We start from the raw sequence: 6,587 nt of genomic DNA, 5'->3' as shown, positions 1-6,587 counted from the left end.
CATCATTCGTTTCGGTCTCAACGGAGGAGCCATTATCTTTAGAGTCTTGGGCCTGTCCAGCTCCCTACACCACACGACTGCCTTCAGCACGGCCATAGTTCCTCTGATGCTCGATGGTTTCATTGCACTTGTTTGCCCATATATCTGTCCCTGTACTACCCTAAGCTTCCCGAGGAACAGGTCGCTGTTTGATTTATTCTCTGCCTAGTTCATTGCCGTTAGTGCCTCCCTCGCTCCCTAAGATAGGAGCTTTCGTCTGTTTACAGCCTACTTGTTTAATGAGTGATATATAGCAGGTGATAAAAATTTGGATTAAGGAATGAAGCAATACTGCCTTGCGGTGTGATTAACCTCTGTTTATATTTTTGTCAACTTTCAACTAGATTGTGAGGGCAGGGGTCAGTGTCTGAGTCATCTTGCTCCTCCCGGTGCGTGAACAGAGGAGACCCTTGATCAACCGACTGCAGGTCGGTTGGCTGATCCGCTGGAAAGAGAAGCAGCAGGGAGAAAGATTTTTGGCGCCTCGGCCCTTCAGGGTAAGCCCTTCTGCTCCCGGCCGAGTGCCTGCGACCCCCTCTCTCCTCCGCGAGTCCTCTCTGCGAGCTAGTGAGACCCCGCTGCCGCGGCAGGCAGAAAGCTCGCGGGGCGGGACTTCCGGTCCCGCTCGCGAATGCCTTCCGGCGCGAGGCGGAAGCCCCGCTCCGGGTCCGGATCGGAGCCGGAGAGTCCCAGGCACTTGTCTCCTCAGTGGATGCCTCTGCGCCCCGCTGCCGCCCCGCGCCGCGGGACGGGGGAGACCGGGTAGGGACGGGAGAGTCGGGACACCTCGCGCGGGCAGAGGGAGAACCGGGACCCCAGGTTTGAGGGAGGGGACCAGGATTGGGGGTCGGGGGACGGGGGCAGCCCTGAGGGCAGCCGTGAGGGGCTGAGGAGGGAGGCACCGGGGACCCTGAGGCCGAAGAGGCCCTGAGAAGGGGAGGAGGGTGGCGGGTGACACTGGGCAGGAGGCATCTCGGAGGAGAGCAGTCCCACTTGGGGGAGTGTCCCGGCACTTGGCAGATTGTGAGGGTGGCACGAGTTGGCAGAGGTTGGCTTCCAGGGGAGGTTGGAGAGGAGGGAGGCAGTCCTTCTCTGAGGGTCGTAGATGAGAAGGACGTCTTGACCTAACGGGTCAGAAAGATGACCAGCCACCTACTGGGTGCTGAACTCGTATTGCCTCCTTTGCAATTAATGCTGGCTTTCTGATGTGCCTTTTTTTTTTTTTTAAACCTGTGTGGATTTCGGGGAAGAATTTACATTCCCAGGGAAAACTTGAACTCTTCCTCACCAAGGTCCAACTTATGCTGCATTTCTTTGTCAAACAGATAGTGCTTTAAAGTTGTCTTCATACCAGCAAGCCAACCAAAGTTTTCCTTTTGGAATCTTCTCTACCTTGCGGAGTTTATGTTATTTGCTTTGTCATGGAATGAACTTGTAAATGCGTTTGGAATTACAGTGATAATTACATGGAAAGCCAGTGCCGTCACGTTTGCAGTTACTATTCATTGTTTTTCTGCCTAACTTTCTAATATATTTTTACTAAAAGTTATCCTATTGTATTTAGTTTTTGAGTTTAACCGGTGAAGGCAATTTTAGATTAGGGTGCAGCCAATTACTAGCAATTCCTGTGGATTTACTGTTACTTTTTATTTCTGCTACAAAGAAAACATATATATTTGCCATTGGTAGATTGTTAAAAAATATTGATAACCCAAGTTCTGTTGTTATATACACATTAGCATATTTAGTTTTCCTTATTGGCCATCGTGTACTATGTGGGCTTGCTTTTATCATTACCAGAGGTTATTATTAATTTTAGTTATTGTCTACATTTTATTCATGTTTTATTGACTTGCAGTTAATATGTACTTCCTAATCTACGTCATATAGTATCTCACTTCTGCATAATTACAAAGACTGTTTTAGCTTTAGATAGATGGCAAATTTGTATTTTTGTCACAAATGGGGTGAGGTACCTAGGGAGAGCCCTAACATTGTCATTGGTTGACGGTGATATCTGATGGTTGAATCTTTTGCTTGTTTCAAGTGTTCATATTTCAAGTGTTAACATTTTTTACTTTTAAAACTACTGTATTGGTACAGGTATCTTTTAGATCTGATTTGGTGGTCTGTCTTGCTCTAATTCAAATCAACTAGAACAGTTTATGTTTCTTGATGGGTTGGTGTCTTGCTAGCTTGTAAACTCTTTTTTCCCCCAGCTTTAATGAGACATAATTGACAAATCAAAATTGCATATATTTAAGGTGTACAACGTGATGATTTGATATACACATATATTGTGAAATGATTACCACAATCAAGCTAATTAACAAACCATCACTTCACATAGTTACTAATTTCTCTCTTTTTGTGGTGAGAACACTTAAGATCTACTGTCTTAACAAATTTAAAATATACAACATAGTATTATTAACTATAGCTTATAAACTCTTGATGGCCTTGAAAATTTATGCCTGAGTAAGATAGATAATTTCCTTATGTTTAGGGGCACAGCTGATACTTAAAAGTGGAAAGCATCGCCTAAACATAAACAATGCTGTAACAGGGAAGTGAGCAAATTGAATAGTTTTTCAAATTAGAAAGTGAAAAGATGACACTGACCTTTAAAGTTTTTGAATTAACTGCTATGTAGATTTCTATATGTCTTAATCTTATTTCTTTAAAGTAGACAATACTGTTTTTCTGAAAGGTTGATCTGATTTTTCTGTATAATCTTGATTTTAAAATGTGTTCTTCCCCCTTTTCCCTTGGTTTTGGGAGAAAGCTTGTAGGCCATTAGATGTTAGTTCATAGGAGAGGTTGTGATCATTGTTGAAACACAAGAGCCCTGCCTTCTGCGGCAAGTTTCTAATTATATATCTGAGTAGTATGTTTGAAATTTGATTGCCTTGTGTTCTGGATAATCTTTGGAATTTTTGTTATTTGTTCTAATTGTTGAGTAAATTTCTTAGCCTTCTCTAGATAAATTCTGTTTGTTCTGTAGGATTACTCTGTGTTATTCTGTAGGATTTAGATGTATTTAACAGTTTAACCAATAGTGGCATTTTTTTTATCAGGGTGCAGCAAATTACTAGTTATTCTTATGGATTTACTATTTCTTTTTATTTCTGCTGCAGTGGAATGTGTATCTGTGTATTGGAAGAACGATTAAAACAGCTGTAGTCAAAAGTGTCTTCATATACACATACTAGCACATTTTGTTTTCATTAATAACCCATTTGTAATATGTGAAGTAACTTGCTATATTGAGTTTTTTGGTTCTGTACTCTCTGATTATCAATTTTATTGTTATCTAGTCCATTTTCAGTTATCTGCATACCCTAGTGAGAAAGGCATTCCCTGCCTTTTGATAGAATCGGGAGGATTTGTTACAGCTGAGGAATACAGCTGGACAGGGAGATACCCAGCAGAGTGTTGTTGATCTGCTGATTTACCATCCAGCTGCTGCATTGCCTTTGATGCAAGATGGCCCTCAACAAGATTGGCCGAGACAGAGTCGATCCCTTCTTTTAGTATCTCTTTTTGTCCTTTTTCTTTCACCGAGTTAGACCTTTTTTCTCATAGTGTCTAGGATGACCTGGCCCTCAAAGTGTGACGCAGGGCGATCAGAGCAGCCATAAAGGACTGCAGTTATGTTAGTAGAGCCTTGTCTGTTCTGCTGAGTCTGATCCCATAAATCCTGGCAAATTTTCCAGCCTCCAGGCATTAAGTTATGACTGTGAACCATCTGTTTACATTATTGTCGTTTGAAAAATAGTTTTAATACTAAATCATAATTGAGCTGGATTATATAAATGGACTCTACTTAGTTTTGTTTTGAGTGAGGCATCACATTAAATTATATATGAGCTTTTCTATTAAAGTGATAATGATATACCTCACAATTACAAATACTGTAGAAAATACACTGATTGCCTTTAGTCTTTGTTGTTATTATTAGTTTTTGTTTTGTTTTTAATTTGAGATCCTGAGGAAAAGAAAAACTGTTGGAAAGAAGATTTTGGCAGAGGTTGGGGAGGCTGACCATTACTGGTGACATATTAAGGGGTGATGTTTGGAGCTGTCTGCAGTGGTTGGAAGGAGTGTCTCAACACTAAGGTTGTTTCTAATTGCCAGTGCCTGGTGATAATGAAAGGCAGAAAGACTTTTAGTTGCTTTTATTATTGTTTTAAAATACCCTACAGACAATGTGCTCCCTCTTTGCCTGCAGCTGGCAGGGAAAGAAATCCCTCCCACCTCTCCCACCTCCTTGAGAATGACCTGGCAGAGGCTGGGAAGCCAAAGTTTATACGGTTATTAGGAGTCTTGGCGAGGTTTGAGGGAAGGGTTGAAATGTGAATAAAAAACAAATACTGAAGTTTATTTTCAAAATTGAGAGGATGAAGCCATGGAGATTGATGAGAACATTGTAGATGTGAGAAAACCAACCACTGTATATGAGTGAACGTGTCTTAATTACAGCAGAGGAGGGAGGGCAGGCCCTAGGAAGTGATACATAATCAAGTTCTAGACTTTCCCACAAGAACTAGTAAGATATGAAGTACAATTCAACTCCTAATATTTTAAACCTAAATGATGACTATTTCACAGTAATTGAATAAAGTTGCAAAAATCAAAATAGTACAGGGAACCACCTGTATACCCTTTACTCAGATTCACCTATTTTTAACATTTTATCTCATTTGCTTTATCACTTAAGAATAAGAGCACTTCTTTTTTTTTTTAACATCTTTATTGGAGTATAATTGCTTTACAATGGTGTGTTAGTTTCTGCTTTATAACAAAGTGAATCAGCTATGCATATACATACACATATATCCCCATATCTCCTCCCTCTTGCGTCTCCCTCCCATCCTCCCTATCCCACCTCTCTAGGTGGTCACAAAGCACTGAGCTGATCTCCCTGTGCTATGCAGCTGCTTCCCACTAGCTATCTGTTTTACATTTGGTAGTGTATATATGTCCATGCCACTCTCTCACTTCGTCCCAGCTTACCCTTCCCCCTCCCTGTGAACCTTTTTTTTTTTTTTTTTAGATTCCGTATATATGTGTTAGCATACGATATTTGTTTTTCTCTTTCTGACTTACTTCACTCTGTATGACAGACTCTAGGTCCATCCACCTCACTACAAATAACTCAATTTCGTTTCTTTTTATGGCTGAGTAATATTCCATTGTATATATGTGCCACATCTTCTTTATCCATTCATCTGTCGATGGACACTCAGGTAGGTTGCTTCCATGTCCTGGCTATTGTAAATAGAGCTGCAATGAACATTGTGGTACATGACTAATAAGAGCACTTTTGATTAAAGTAGAAAGCTCATATAAAATATACTCCCACGTTCAACTGCTAACTTTATTTCTTTTCCTAATAAACAGTTATTTATTGGTTCTAATTCTCTGAGTTCTAGTGCTAGAAAGGACCTTGGGAGATAATCTGATTTGACTCCCTTAAGGCTAGTAAATGTTGACCAATCCAGGACAGGTAGGTTTTGAATTCTAAACGTCCATAGCCTCTTCCAGGGTCTTATCATCTTGACAGGTAGACTTCCTTTGTCTTTTTGTTGCTTTGTGGCTTATACATTTTCATTTGATGAAAACAAGCATGTAAAATGTTATTCCCTGGACCTAACTGAAATCTCCCTTGCATTCATTTAAATCCACCTCTTCTCGTTCTGAATCTTGTTTCTTCTTCCTGTAGAAAACAACTGAACAACAGCCTTTTTAAGAACACACAACCTATTCTATAATAAATACCTTTTACCTTTCCTTGGTAAGACTTTTTTCCTTGAGGGTTTCTACCTAAAACATGCTTTCTATCTCTTTAGTCAAGTTACAAGGCTTTATCTTGGTTGATCTATTAGGATTCTACGTTTTTCATATCCTTTTTTTATTTTGAATTTTATTTTATTATTATTTTTTTATACAGCAGGTTCTTATTAGTTATCTGTTTTATACAAATTAGTGTGTATATGTCAATCCCAATCTCCCAATTCATCCCCCCCCCACCACTTTCCCCCCTTGGTGTCCATACGTTTGTTCTCTACAGCTGTGTCTCTATTTCTGCCTTGCAAACTGCTTCATCTGTACCATTTTTCTAGATTCCACATATATGCGTTAATATATGATATTTGATTTTCTATTCTGACTTACTTCCCTCTGTATGACAGTCTCTGGGTCCATACACATCTCTGCAAATGACTCAATTTAGTTCCTTTTTGTGGTGGAGTAATATTCCTTTGTATATATGTACCACATCATCTTTATCCATTCATCTGTCTGTGGACATTTAGGTTGCTTCCATGACCTGGCTATTGTCAGTAGTGCCACAATGAACATTGGGGTGCATGTGTCTTTTTGAATTATGGTTTTCTCTGGGTATATGCCCAGTAGTGGGATTGTTGGGTCATATGGTAGTTCTATTTTTAGTTTTTTAAGGAAACTCTGTATTGTTCTCCATAGTGGCTGTATCAATTTACATTCCCACCAACAGTGCAAGAGGGTTCCCTTTTCTCCACATCCTC

General features: G+C 40.1%; 1 protein-coding gene across 2 annotated transcripts in view; it reads left to right on the top strand.

The window, feature by feature from the left end:
- Nucleotides 1-482: 482 nt before the first annotated feature.
- Nucleotides 483-6,587, top strand: part of DISP1 (dispatched RND transporter family member 1) — a 209,314-nt gene continuing 203,209 nt past the window's right edge. The window contains exon 1 of one of the 2 annotated variants that reach the window (XM_036849380.1): nucleotides 483-536. The gene's annotated coding sequence lies outside the window, so the exon portion shown is untranslated. Of the gene's footprint in view, nucleotides 537-678; nucleotides 802-6,587 lie in introns of those variants that run through there. The other variant, XM_036849373.1, reaches the window with a different exon arrangement.

This window comes from Balaenoptera musculus, chromosome 1 (genome assembly GCF_009873245.2).
Source record: "Balaenoptera musculus isolate JJ_BM4_2016_0621 chromosome 1, mBalMus1.pri.v3, whole genome shotgun sequence".
In the NCBI taxonomy this organism is placed as follows: domain Eukaryota; kingdom Metazoa; phylum Chordata; class Mammalia; order Artiodactyla; family Balaenopteridae; genus Balaenoptera; species Balaenoptera musculus.
The sequence above is the reverse complement of the archived record's forward strand: the minus strand, read 5'-3'. Positions and strand labels throughout refer to the sequence as shown.